The 15,821-nt window shown below is 32.6% G+C and overlaps 1 long non-coding RNA gene across 1 annotated transcript in view; it reads left to right on the top strand.

Annotated features, from left to right (window-relative positions):
• LOC128579190 (uncharacterized) overlaps window positions 1-15,821 on the top strand; it is a 34,112-nt gene that overhangs the window by 4,988 nt on the left and 13,303 nt on the right. The window contains exon 2 of the long non-coding RNA XR_008378064.1: window positions 14,508-14,721. This is a non-coding gene — a long non-coding RNA (uncharacterized LOC128579190). The remainder of the gene's footprint in view (window positions 1-14,507; window positions 14,722-15,821) is intronic.

Below are 15,821 nucleotides of genomic sequence, written 5' to 3' on the forward strand. Positions count from 1 at the left end.
AACTCGTGAAATTTTTAAACGTCCATTCTTTGCATTTGTAGTGCTAACATTTGTCCCATTTTATAGATGTGAACAAGGAGAGGATAAGTAATTTGTAGGAAATCATGACGTAGGAGAGCTTTTAGGAATCTGATCAGGAATGGGAGAAATGTTTTAAAAGAGAACAATAGAATGTCAAACATCTTATAAGCCAGAAACATATAACTACAAAATATAAAACAATCTGACTTACAATCATTTTTGGGTGATACTTAAGCCAAGAAACAAATGGCAATAACCTTAACACAGTTTTGTAAGGTCAACATAAAAGGGACACAACATTTAACTACATGAAAATAAATAATTGGATTTTGTTCTACAATATGAACTAGATTATGTTTAAAAACTTGAAAAAACACAATAAAAATATGAATGAGAAAATTAAATAATCACTTCTTTCATCAAAGATTAAAACTACTAATATCTTCTTATACATACCAATCCTGTGTTTGCTTTATTTTTCCTTTTTTTGCTAAATAATGTATTACAAACATTGCTGGACAATGATTTTCTTATTTCTCGGACCACATTCTAAGAAGCTTAGTATTATTATAAATATTTTAAAACTCACAACAATAACAATCATATAGCAAAGGAATTATACTTAATGTTAATGATTCTATGGGTTAAATGGAATTATACTTAATGTCAATGATTCCATGGGTTAAATGGTAGCTCATTGTTATTTAATCTAATTTTGTGCTTCTTAGATTATTAGCAAGACTGGACATTTTTCTTATTTATTAGCCATTGATGTCCCTTATCTTGTGGATAGCCTGTCCAGATGTTTTAGTTCCAATGAAATTCAAATAATTACCTGTTACACTCTCAATTTCCAAGGAAATAAATATAGCTATATGTTTGAACAAACTTAATTTAAAATGGGTTGCATTTTCTTATTATAAAAATAACTGATTTTCTCTGTAGAAATTAAAAGATATAAAACAGAGTAAAAGACAGTAAAAAAAAGAGACATATCATCTATCATTGTATGGTTTTGATAAAGTAAAAGATGTATAATGGTTAAAATGTTGTTATAAACACCTTTTTTGTGTTTTACATATACACATATAAATGCACATTTCTGTTTCTCTGAGAAAAAAGTACACCAACAGATTAAAGAAATACAAATAATCTCTTATACATTCCACACACAAATTCTTCAAAGCAAACTTTTAAAATTAGGTTATAGTACTTAATCTATTAAACTCTTCCAAATGTTGAATTAACCTCCTGTATGGTCATACCACGTTTTGTTTATTACATACATGTTAATGGAAAATTGGTCCTGACTTTTGAAATCTATAATTTCAATTTTGAAATGTATCTTAAGAAAAATAATAGATATGGAGATAAAGTTTTGTAAGTACAGGCATCGAAAAGACTTTTAACAGGTTTCTATTGTCTACTGTGTGCCAAGGGCTGTTAGCCACTAAATTGCAACAGTTAATGACACTGACAAAATTTCTAACTCTACCAAGACTACCCTCTAGTGGGAATGACCATCAATAACAACAAAAAAATGTAAACATACACACATATATGCATATATACTTACGTTGATTACTGCTTTGCACATGACATCTATATTACATATGCAAATATATAAATATGTTCTCTAAGTTACAATGAATCAATAACGTGGATGAATCTCAAGATTATTATGCCAAGTGAAGAAAGCCTTGAAAGAAAAGCCTGAAATGAAAATGTTCAGTATGGTACCATTCTTGTAAAATTATGCACAATATAATTTAATTTATAGAGATACAGAATAAATTTTAAGTTGCCTTCAGCTGGAAGCAAAAGAATAGACGAATTTCTAAGTTATACAAGGAAACTCTACAATTGTTGTTTCCCAGTACAGTAATGGACACCTTCTGGGTAATTTTCATTATTTTAATTTTTGTTTCTAATGGCTATTGATGAGACAGAAAATATTGTCTGTTTTTTGCGCATTATCCATAAGTTATCTTTTACCACTTGTTTTTTCATTTTTTCCAGTAGAGTGTTTTCTTTTCCTTATTGATTTGTAAAGACATCCTCGGATTAAAAAATATATATACTACACATACACATATATATCTGTAAAGTATATTATAAATATTTTCTAAATTATTTTTTACTGTTTAATTATTTTAAGTCTTATTAATATAAAGATATTTTACATTTATAAGTAATTCAATTTAATTTATTCATACTTTCAGTAAATTATTTATGAAATACTTGTTAATACTGAATGAATACATCATTACATTTATTTTAGAATATGAATTTCAAATGTGATTACTTAGACACTTAGAAAAGAACAGTGATTCTAATTATAGGATATGTTCTATTTTTGTTCTTTTTTTTATACACAAAATTTCTATAGTGTTATATTTGAGGGGTATTAGAAAAAAACATGAAGTTTATCATACATTTCAAATTTCAAGCACTGAAATTAATCACAGTAGTTGTCAATCATTTTATAATTTTTAAACAAGCATTTTTATTATTGCACCTTTTGTTAAAGTAACAGTTGTAATCATCCTATTGTCTTGCCTAAGAATTTTCACATTTATCTTTAAAATTGCACTAAGACTTTTATAAACCATGAAAATATATAATGGAATCCTAGCAGTCAGTAGCTTCAGAGACCATTTTGAATTTTTTTGGAAATGTCAGAGTGTACCCAGAATTGTGAGTAGTTGCATTGCCTTTGGAATGCTCACTTGCCTATGAATGAGAAAATTTGTAAGTAATTGAACGATCATCTCTCCCTAAATTACCACCATGTTCCACCAGCTGAGTTACCAGGCACAATCAATTTGTAGCTGAGATATTGTTCTTGGATTTCCAGCAAATACAGATGGCAATGTTTGAACAAATTCACCAAATTATAAAGAGAACATCTTATAATTTCATTCACCGCTTGTCAATCAATGGCAATTATATACTCATTCAAATTTCAAATTTTATCATTATTTTATGATGTTAAAAGAAAACAAATGAATTGCAGTTTAGGATGTTAAGTCAAAGATAGGAAGAATGAGGTCAAGTTTGGCTAGATGTCAAATTAGACACCATTGCAAATGAGAGCTAGATGCAAAAATACCATGGGCACAATAATCAATAATGGCCCAGTCTAAAATAATTAATGTGAATCAGTTGTGCCTTCTTGATTAACTCTCATTATTTTTCTTTTTATAGCTTAAAAAATGTGTTCACTTTTCCATATCTATAAATTATTGTAGCATGTGGTACTAAACTGTTACAGGTATAAATAACCTTCAATTTGAAAAAAACATACTTTTTATTCAAACATGAAGCTATATTTTCTTGTGTAACAGGTTAATTCTACAACTTACTCCCCATGGTACATTCCACCTATTTAGCTTTTTTTCTGAAGACATTATCATGTACTTCCCAACACACACACACATGCACACACACAAAAACATAGAAAATGTTAGTGGAGAATGTTGTTTCCATCTATTAAAAATGATGAGTTAACTTATGGACAGAGTCAGATCTATAATCGATAAGAAGCTATTTTTATATGGACACTTTGGTGAAGGATTGACAGATGGAGCATCGAAAATCAGATGAGGTAAAATTGTTATTCCTCATAAAATATTGGTATCAATAGCTTACATAAAAGTACACAAATATAGATTCTAATTTTATTTATTTATTTATTTTTTGGTTTTTGGCTGGGGCTGGGTTTGAACCTGCCACCTCCGGTATATGGGACTGGCGCCCTACTTCTTGAGCCACAGGCACCGCTGATTCTAATTTTATTAAATGACAGACATGTTTTAAAAAGTTGTATATTCATTTATTCATTCAGAACATGTATTTTTAAAATCTGGTTGCTCTTAACGTGTTAGCTCATATGTCTGCACTTTACAGTATATGACAGCTGCTAGCCACATGAGGAAGCATTTAAAATACACCCCAAACACAGTTATATTTAATTTCAAGTAATTATTTAAATGATTATAATATTTTATTGGAAAGCTTATAAGTATGTTTGTGATACCATGAGTATATAAGTCTAATTTTTGAATTAAATTTTGCGAAGTCTAAATGAAGGTCAATTGTTCCTTTATGAGAATTTAACATCTTTATTGAGATGTGCTGTTAAGTGTAAAATGCACACTGTATCTCAAAGATTAAGTTCAAAAAATAATGAAAACATTTCAATAATAATTTTATAATGATTATGTACTATGTATTAAATCATAATTTAGATTTAAAGTTTAGCATGCTTAAAATTAGTTTTCTTGTTTTCCTTTTGCATTTTAATATAGATATGAAAAATTGTAAAAGTAAGGTATTAAGAGTTAATGTTGGTAAAGTACTAACAATTCCAATCGTATAGTTAAATCATTAATATTCATGAATTTCATAAGTATCCATTATTCTGACCTAACCTGGGGTCTGGATTTATTTTTTATAAAGCCTTTAAATAAGAGCAAGAATCTTTTATCAAAATGTATATCCAGAACTAACATAGTGGTGTTTGGAAACTCAGTTAAGGGAGTGGTGCTAAGTGTATTTCATGCATTGTTTTACTCAATTCTTACAACTCCATGAGCTGTATGTCATTACTGTACTTTAATACTCAGAGAAAGCAATTATCGTGTCCAAGAGGCACAGGTGTAGGCATTCAACAAATATCTTTTAAGTATCTCCCTTGTGCTTGGGCTGTCAAAAGCACATAAAAATTGCCAATGAACAAATATCACGAAGGTCTCTATCCTTCTGAAGTTTTATTTTACAGATAAGAATTAAGAATCTAAAGCTAGTTGTGACTTATAATTTTCTGCCTTCCCTGAATAATGCTACTCATGATAGTTTTGTGTTTGGGGATTAGTTATTTAATCTCCATGACCTTTATCAACTTAACCTCTAAATAAGGATTAAGAACAAACGTAATATTGAAACCAATATATTAATGCAGAATTTGGATTTGGAGTAAAATAGCACATGTAAACATTGCTTTATTAGCCTATCACTCACATGTTTACATTTTTAAGTATTCATGTTATTTGAGAACAATTGCCAAAGCATAGTTTATTATATACTGACATTCAACTAGTCTGATATTATTTTACTACAAAGCATATTATATGGTGTTGTTAAGTTAGTTCAATAAGTTTCTTTGAATGGATTCTCTTTCATTTTGTAACTTTGACATTAAGTATTGTTTTAATTTTGTCCCAAATGTATTTGTTCAAGGCGCAGAGCTCTTGAGGCCTTTCACTTAAGACATAAAATTTTCCTAAATAAAATTTTATGGTATTGCAGGATGTCAGAATTAGACCACCATGAACAGTATATAAATAATGCTACAAAGTAATATTCATTTAATTTAAAACTTTTAAAGTAAAAATTCAACAAATTTATTCAAATTATATTTTAATTTTTTACATTATTTTACAATTTGAAAATTGTAAACATTACCAAAGTTTGATGTATTTAAACACTTATTCCAGTGTATAAGGATAGTCGCATCAAAACAGATGGACTTGTAAGAACACTTCCATAATATAAACCGTCAAGTTTTCATTTTGTGAAGTGTGAGGATACAGAACAAACCATAAATTTTTCCTATGAAAAATAATATGAAAAGTAGCATAAATTTTAATGGCTTAATGTATGAAAATTTTATCAGAAATGTCTAAGATTTTTTATTTTCATTAGGCACGTCAAAAGTATTTTAATTGATTTGCTCTCACATATAATGAATGCAAAAAAGTCCTTTGGATTTCTACTAAATCAGACATCAAACAAAAGTATGTTGATATCTTCAAAAGCCTGAGGCAGTCTAATTAATTTTTAAAATCTGCTTCATTTTTAAAAATATACATTTGTCCTACTCAAATACATGCATATTCAAAGTTATAAAATTGAATTTTCTGCCTTTAGCCCTATTTTAAGAAGTAATAATACTCATGAATACCAAGAACAAATATTCTTAGGGAATTTTAAATTAATAATACTTAGAATAACTGTTTAATAAAATGATTGTATTCTTCCAAAGGACTTCATGTTTTTTTGTTTGTTTGTTTGCAGTTTTTGGCTGAGGCTGGATTTGAACCCATCACCTCCTGCATATGGGGCCTGCACCCTACTCCTTTGAGCTACAGGCACTGCCCCAAGACTTCATGTTTTTAACCAAACAGCTCATAATGGGCTTAACATTAAGTATAAAATGACTTCTCAGGAAGTTCACAACTAAAAACTAATAACGGCATTTAAATTTGGAAAATCAACTCGACATTTAAAAAACAAATTTTTGAAGAACTTGCCAACATAATTTGAATATGTGATGAATGTTTTCTTAATTAAAAAAATTAGTTATGGCCTACTTATTTATTTAAACATTATGTAATGATGAGAATTCAGCTATTCTAATGAAGTAGAAAATAAACTTGGGTAAATGGATTCATAAAACCTTCCATAAATGATATTATAAAAGAAACAATTCAAAAGCTAAAGACATTTGTTTTTCTATTAATTGAGTTCCCTCTTTGATTTAGCCTAATGCTATTTGACCAAAAGAAACAAATGAGTGTTTGGTTGTGGGGAATTGAAGTTAGGGGCTACTGAGAAATCTTATCACTTCAGAAATGACATGTGATAACTTTATTAAATATGAAGAAATAAGTCAAAAAGAATGTCTTTAAGGGCTTTGATATTTTATTGAAACTGATGGTTTTTCTTAAGAAAAAAATGGGTTATAGCAGTGAGTCACTGAAAATTGTTGCACATTATTTTTTATTTTAACTTCCATAAAGGCTTATTTTTCATAAAATTTTGTCCTGATATTGAAAAATTTTGTTAACATATTCATAATTTTTTTAATACAATAATATTATGTGTCTATAAGCTTCTTTTTATATATTGCTGTGAGGTGTACTCTGGGTATTCATGCAGTTCATTGTATGTACTAAGCCTTAGTACACAAGCTAATATGATAAATAAAATATTGAAAAGGCTAAGGAAAAAAAGAATAAAAGGAAAACTTTCTTGTGTTCTAGAGCGAGTCATTTGCTTTCATTCAAAACATATCAGAAACAACTACCTATAAAATTCACATGATTGTATTACAAATGAAAGCTGATTTTCTTAGAAGAAAATTGATTGTCTTAGTAGCTCCTAAAATCAGTGTCTAACTCTGATAAACGCATACTGAATGGTGAAAATAGGCATTTGAGGGTAGCATGCTCACATAATTTCTACAACAACTGGATTAATTTTTATGAGTTTAAATATTATTCCTTTAAAGTTTTCCCTTATGACAAAGACAAAACATAAGTGGAGATACTCATTTGTTGACCAGAATGATGTTAAATTGTAGCCAAAATTCTCTGAGATATGATATTAAATTGCCTTTCTTTGTGTAAAGATAAATATTCAATGAATCACAGAATTAGAGATGTTTCACAAAGAGTTCTGAATTATTCCCAGTCCATATAGAAAAATCATTAAAACAAACCATAGCATGACCCTGTGTGCATCTCTGATAGATGCTATAATTAATAATAAAAATGTAATAATATTCGTATTATATGGATTATATGAATGGATTCCAGGAAAAATGAAATAAAAAGCAAAACATTGTATTCGTGAATATTTGGGTAGGCATGAGACAAAAAAAACTGAGAACAGAAGAAAAAATAATAAAAAAAAAAATAAAAAAATAAAAAGTAGTTGATTTTTAGAATCCATATTATTCTTGTCAAAAAATAATATTTAGAAATATTTAATACTTAGTCATCTTTCTCTACCTAATAAAGAATAAAACTAATCAACTTTTGATGTTAAAGGGGAAGTACTACAAAGTCCATGATCAATATCACTTTCATATTTAGCATTTTTTAATTGTCTTTTTTCTTTGTTTTTGCTTTTCTTTTAAAATTTTTCTGTTTGTAGCCCTTTTCTAATGTCCCGACTTGTCAATTTGATTACATAATTTTAAAAAATTAAACCTTCTCTTATGTTTTTTAAAAAAAAAAAAAAAAAAAGAAAAAATAATAAGAATTAAATGCAACATAAATTCCAAGCGATAATGAGATGTTTATTAGGATTCAAAAGTTTACTTACAAATGGACCACATTGGTATGCAAGAAAATTAAAGGGGGTCACCGGTAATATGATCACTTCTAAATGAGGAAGAAGCCTAGGGGTTAAATGAGTTGCAGAGCTGACTATCCATGAGTCTGAGTCGGGGAGCAGCACGGACAGAAGTAACCAGTCTTTCCTCATCAAGCACTAGCATGTTAACAGGAAGAGACCTTAACATCCTTCCTGTTAGCATGCCAGTACTTGAGTCTAGAGGGTACTCTAGATGCTGTAAAGATCTCTTAAAGCTTTGAGCTTCCTTTGCCTGGTGAGAATACTGAGGAAGTGTTTTGACCCATAGAGCCTGTGAAACTTTTGCTTCATAAAATAGAATATACCATATGTTACAGTGTTGTTATTTAGCAATAGAGCCCTAGGCATGACCATACAACATACTGCATTCAGGCTGTGTCTGAAGGAAGCAAGCAAATAAGTAAATAAATCAGTTATCAGGTTTCTGCTTTTATTTTATTTAACCAAAATTTTTTAAAGCTTTCTTTTTCTTTTCTTTTTTTTTCTATTTTAGTGGAGGATGAGTTGGCCAAACATAGTGCCTCATGTCTGTTATCCTAGAGCTCTGGGAGTCAGAGGCAGTGGATTGCTTGAGCTCAGGAGTGCAAGACCAGCCTGAGCAAGAGCAAGATCCCTAAAAATAGCCACGCATTGTTGTGGGCACCTGTAGTCCCAGCTACTCAGGCAGTTGAGGCAAGAGGATCACTTGAGCCCAAGAGTTGGAGGTTGCCGTGAGCTATGATGTCATGCACTGTACACTCTACCCAGGGCAACAGAGTGAGACTTCATCCCCAAAACATAACAAAACAAAACAAAATAAAATAAGTAATAAGACTTTACTTATCTATTCATAGTCAACCTAAAACTTATGTTAGTTTTAAAAGGGGAACAAATAAAGATACCTAGGAGGTGAAGTCTTATTTATCATTCCAGATCCATTTAAAATCTTTGTAATTTAAGAAAAAAATGGATTACAGTATATATGAAAATTGAAAAAAGGTCTTAAATTTTTTAGTTAATATTATTAGGAAATAAACTCATCAACTTTCAGCTAAATGAAATTTTTTAATTTCAATTCTTTGTGTTGATAAAAGGAAAACAATGTATTCAAAACCGACAAGGAAAGAAAAAGGCACTCTGATTTAGAGTTACTACATTATGAGTATAATTCAGAAATTGATCAGAAATCATGTACTTAAAAATGGATAAAATAGGTCTGATAAAGCTTATAGACAATGCCTTTTTTTAAGGAGCTGAATAACTGAATTTGAGTATGTTCCCCCCAAATTCTTCAAAGCAAACTCTTAAGATTAGGTTTTATTACTTAATCTATTTAAACTCTTGCAAATGTTATGTAAACCTCCTGTATGGGGGTAAGGGTCACAGTGTATGGCACAGCTCTTGAGGGAGAGACACAATTATAAGTGGAACTTTATAATCAGTGTAATCTTTTTTGTACCCTTGATGAATCACAAACAATAAAACACAAATATGAAAAAAAAATGATTGAGTACTAAATTCTAATAAACAATAAAATAAAAGTTGACTTGTAATTGAAAGTTGACCATAAAAAGAATTTATCTTTACAGTTTCCAGAACCATCTTTGAAATGTAAACATTAATATCATTAATACATAATGGTCTTTAGTAACCGTTTCTTTGTTCTGGAAGAATTTATAGAAAAACATTTAATGTATTCTATCCAAAACCTTGAACTGTCGAGAAGTATGGTCTCCAATATGTCATACTTGGTCTGAAATCTTTGAGCCTATTTTTCTTTGTTATTTGCTTCTTTTTATATATATTTGTGTGCTTCTTCTTTAGGAGTATTTTATTTTACCTTATTCCTAATATTTTTCCATCCTACATATTGCTAGCAAAAGATAAACAATAGCATTTATAGTAATGATAATTAGAAAGTCCAGGATCAAAATATTGGTTAAAAAATATAATTCTATCAAAAGATATAACCGTTTCCTCTGCACCAAGAAACAAAGTAATTTCTGTGTTGAAAATAGAAATATTAAATATTTTGAGTATTTGAGTATTAAATATTTTGAATATTGACTATTTGAATATTTTGAGCCTTTTCAATTTTACCTACTTTTGTTGACATCTTGTTAATACCTATTAAATAGAAACTACTTTAAGTATAGAACATATTTCTTAATACCCTTTACATTACTATTGCTGATGACAATATAATTTATTGCCTCTGGGAATCAACAGTATTTGAAAATGCCAAATGTAAAATGGGTTTTGACTGCCCCTCTCTGGTTATTGTCTCTTCTGTCATTTCTAAATCAAGATCTATCTGTTAGTTTGCATTTAATATGCATTAGAATTCAGGTTGGCATTTGGGACCTTCCTGGAAGCACTGACTGTTCTCTCTCTTCATTCTATCTTATGTCTTTACAGCTAAGATGTTTACTGATTTGGAGGCACCCTAGGTTCAATAAAAATGTTATGAATTTCTCTTTCACTGTCATTGAATCAAATTACTTCCTGTACCTTAGATGTTTGAGATATATTTTTGAGAATAAAAATTCTCACTTTCCTATACAGTGAACAGCACTGTAATTTTAAAGGGAGCAATTTCTTTTCTTACAGTTTCATAGTTCTCTTTATAGATATCTTTCACGTCCTTTGTTAGGTAAATTCCCAAATATTTCATCTTCTTTGGCACTACTGTGAATGGGATAGAGTCCTTAACTGCTTTTTCAACTTGACTGTTGTTGGTGTCAAATGGTCTATGAAGTGAGTGTATGATGCCCCATGATCATATCAATGTATACAGTTATGATTTAATAAAAAAATAAATAAATAAAAAATAAAGGGAGCAAGAACAAAGATAAAATGCTCAGATAAATATTAAATAGGCAATTAATTTTAATATTAATTATTTAATATAAATAAAAAGCTTTTTTAAAACTTTATCAGAATGCCTTCTCTACAGTGGTGATGATATAGTGTCAAAAACAGTAATCCTAACCAGAAAAAGTTAATTCTGTCATGGATGTAGACATAAAAAATTATCACAGAGTAAAGTAAATTTTACTTTAGAGATCGAGTGTGTAATTGGTAATGGGAAATTCAAAGAAGAAATTCCTAATTTGATCTGAACAGGTTAGAGAAAACTTCCCAGAAAGGGTGACACCTGGGCCTCTGAACTAGGAGTATGAGTTTGACTGGAATACAATATATTGGAGGTTAGAAATGCCAAGTAGAATTTCATTGTCATTTCCAAGATTAGGTGGTATAAAAATGCATAGTTTGTTTATAAGTATAAGCGACTCCACTCAATTTGATTATCACCTCTTTTGTGTAGCCTTTCCTGCTCAGCTCAGCCACAATACATGTTTCCTCTGAGGACCCATTGTCAAATGTTTCATGTCCTACAGTTAGATTTCTGCCTCATGATTGTCTAGGAAATGTGTCTTTTGAAGATATAGATTAAGGTAACTGAGTTAGAACTTGTAAATTTATAAAGCAGTCATTTATTTTGATTTGCAAAAAACAATGGAAAAAAAAGAATCTTTTAAGGCTGGTGACTGCTCATATTCTTAATGCAAAGTAAGAATATAATACCATGTGATATTCTTAATGTACACAATGAATAAACTACAATTTTTATTATTGTGAAAAGTCACATAAAACGTTTTACATATTTTTTTCTAAATCTTCTCATATGTTGTAATTTTCTTTTTTTAATATTAATTTATTTATTTTTATTAAACCATAGCTGTGTACATTAGTATGATTGTGGGGCACCATACACTTCATTCATAGATCGTTTGACACATTTTCATCACATTAGTTAACATAGCTTTTGTAGCATTTTCTTAGTTATTTTGCTAAGACCTTTACATTTCACATTTACTAGGATTCACATATACCCTTGTAAGATGCACCACAGGTGTAATCCTATTGATCCCCCTCCTTCCCCCTCCCTCCCCCCTCCCTCCCCCCTCCCTCCCCTCCCTTTCCCCTTTCTCCCTATTCTTAGGTTGTAACTGGGTTGTAGCTTTCATGTGAAGGTCCTACATTAGTTTCAAAATAAGGGCAAGTACATTGTGTACTTTTTCTTCCATTCTTGAGACACTTTACTAAGAAGAATATGTTCCAGCTCCATCCATATAAACATGAAAGAGGTAAAGTCTCCATCTTTCTTTAAGGCTGCATAATATTCCATGCTGTACATATACCACAATTTATTAATCCATTCGTGGATCGATGGGCGCTTGGGCTTTTTCCATGACTTAGCAATTATGAATAGGGCTGCAATAAATATTCTGATACAAATATCTTTGTTATGGTGTGATTTTTGGTCTTCTGGGTACATGCCCAATAGGGGGATTACAGGATTGAATGGCAGATCTATTTTTAGATCTCTAAATGTTCTCCATATCTCTTTCCAAAAGGAATGTATTAATTTGCATTCCCACCAGCAGTGCAAAAGTGTTCCCTTTTCTCCACATCCACGCCAACATCTCTGGTCTTGAGATTTTGTGATATAGGCTAGTCTCACCGGAGTTAGATGATATCTCAAAGTAGTTTTGATTTGCATTTCTCTGATGATTAAAGATGATGAGCATTTTTTCATATGTCTGAAGGCCATGCGCCTGTCTTCTTCAGAGAAGTTTCTCTTCAAGTCCCTTGCCCAGCCTGCGATGGGATCCCTTGTTCTTTTCTTGCTAATGCATTTGAGTTCTCTGTGGATTCTGGTTATGAAACCTTTGTCGGAGACATAACCTGCAAATATCTTCTCCCATTCTGAGGGCTGTTTGCTTGCTTTACTTACTGTGTTCTTGGCTGTGCAGAAGCTTTTTAGTTTGATCAAGTCCCAATAGTGTATTTTTGAAGCAGCTTCAATTGCCCGGGGGGTCCTTCTCATAAAAAACTCACCCAACCCAATTTCTTCAAGGATTTTCCCTACACTCTCTTCTAGTATTTTTATAGTTTCATGTCTTAGATTTAAATCTTTAATCCAGTGAGAGTCTATCTTGGTTAATGATGAGAGCTGTGGGTCCAGTTTCAGTCTTCTACAGGTTGCCAGCCAGTTCACCCAGCACCATTTGTTAAATAGGGAATCTTTTCCCCACTGAATGTTTTTAATTGGCTTGTCAAAGATTAAATAACGGTAAGTAGCTGGATTCATCTCTTGGTTCTCTATTCTGTTCCAAACATCTACTTCTCTGTTTTTGTGCCAATACCATTCTGTTTTGATCACTATTGATTTGTACTATAGTCTGAGGTCTGGTAGTGTAATTCCTCCTGCTTTGTTTTTATTTCTGAGTAATGTCTTGGCTATTCAAGGTTTTTTCTGATTCCATATAAAACGAATTATTGTTTTTTCAAGATCTTTAAAGTATGACAGTGGAGCTTTAATAGGGATTGCATTGAAATTATATATTGCTTAGCCGGGCATTGTGGCAGGCGCCTGTCGTCCCAGATACTCGGGAGGCTGAGGCAAGATAATCACTTAAGCCCAGGAGTTGGAGGTTGCTGTGAGCTGTGTGAGGCCATGGCACTATACTGAGGGCCATAAAGTGAGACCCTGTCTCTACAAAAAAAAAAAGAAAAAGAAATTATATATTGCTTTAGGTAGTATAGACATTTTAACAATATTGATTCTTCCCAGCCATGAGCATGGTATGTTTTTCCATTTGTTAACATTTTCAGCTATTTCTTTCCTTAGAGTTTCATAGTTCTCTTTATAGAGATCTGTCACGTCCTTTGTTAGATAAATTCCCAAATATTTCATCTTCTTTGGCACTACTGTGAATGGGATAGAGTCCTTAACTGTTTTTTCAACTTGACTGTTGTTGGTATATATAAAGGCTACCGATTTATGAGTGTTGATTTTGTAACCTGAGACGCTGCTGTATTCCTTGATCACTTCTAAAAGTTTTGAAGTAGAGTCCCTAGTGTTTTCCAGGTATACTATCATATCATCCGCAAAGAGCGAATGTTTGATCTCTTCTGACCCTTTATGGATACCCTTGATCGCCTTTTCTTCCCTAATTGCGGTGGCTAAAACTTCCATTACAATGTTAAAAAGCAATGGAGACAATGGGCAGCCTTGTCTGGTTCCTGATCTGAGTGGAAATGATTCCAATTTAACTCCGTTCAATATGATATTGGCTGTGGGTTTGCTGTAGATGGCCTCTATCGGTTTAAGAAATGTCCCTTCTATACCAATTTTTTTAAGTGTTCTGATCATGAAGGGATGCTGGATATTATCAAAAGCGTTTTCTGCATTGATTGAGAGAATCATATGGTCTTTGTTTTTTAATTTGTCTATGTGCTGGATTACATTTATATATTTACGTATGTTGAACCAGCCTTGAGATTCTGGGATAAAACCGACATTCCGGGGAGGAGACAACATGGCTGATTGAAGCCAGCTTTCCACAGAGGCTCCTGTCCAGAAGGAGACTTAAAGGACAAAAATTCAGCAAGTAACCTGGTGGATTTGAGCTGCACTAAGAGAGAAGGTTGTAGAACGCACGTCAACCCCGCTGAGGTGAGCTGCGACCACAAGGATACAAACAAAAGGTACAAAATCCATCACCAAGTGGACGGGAGTCCCCTCCCCCATGAGAACGGCTCAGAATGCCCCATAAACAACCGGGCAGAGTTCAAAAGTCCTCCCACTACACTCTATGGGAGAGACCCTCTAAAAACTGGACCTATCTCCCCTACTAGGGTGCCATGGCATCCTCCTGCCAGGCATAAAACTGTATAAACTGTATATAGTCTCTACCTGGAATTCTGAGCTCCCAGCGCTCCCCTTCGCTCACACTGGGGTCTGGAGGCCAGTCCCAGTCGGTAGGCGGAGAGGGGACTGCACTGGAGTGGCAGTTCCCTGAAGCACAGTGCAACAGCCGTCTTTTGGTGACAGTACGGCCAAGCATAAAACTGTATAAAGCTCTGTGTGTTCTCTGCCCACAACTCCAGGCTCCCAGCGCTCCCCTGCACTCCCCTCTGCTCTCGCTCCAAGGTCTGGAGGCCTGTCCCCCAGGGGTCCAGACTCTTGGGTGATTGCTTGAGGGGTGTAGACAGTGCTGGGCTGCAGCCTGTCTGTGCAGACTCTGGGGTACAGGAGCAGAGAGAGGACCGTTGGAGGGGAGCTATACCAGAGCAGCCGTTGCCTGAGCCATAAATCAGCAGCCCTCTTTTGCTAGCAATACGGCTCACTACCGAATATTCTGAAGCCACACCACCTGTCTCCCTGGGCAACCAGAGACTCTGAGTTTGCCTGAGGCAACTCCAACTTGCAAACCAGGGAAACTCCCAGGGCGGGGCTGACCCAGAGGTCCGCTTTACTAAACCTAAGACGCACCTGGCCCTCAGGGGATCGTCAGCCTATAGACAGTACAAGAGCAAAGACAAGCTGATTTGGAGCTCAATTCAGCTTCTCTTCTGCAAGGGAACCGCAGACTTGTTCTGTTCTGTTTTGTCAGTAACATTAATCAGGGGCGAGACTGGACCTGAGTGAAAACCCCTCAACCTTCATCAAGTGCCCGAGGTTTTGTTTTTTTTTTTTTAATTAACAAAAGGATAAGGGAGAAATAGCTTAAAGATATTTACCTTCAAAATGGGTGTCTTTTCATTATTGGATTATTTTGCATTGATAATGCCATTTATTTTACTCT

Source organism: Nycticebus coucang, chromosome Y (assembly GCF_027406575.1).
Source record: "Nycticebus coucang isolate mNycCou1 chromosome Y, mNycCou1.pri, whole genome shotgun sequence".
Lineage (NCBI taxonomy): Eukaryota > Metazoa > Chordata > Mammalia > Primates > Lorisidae > Nycticebus > Nycticebus coucang.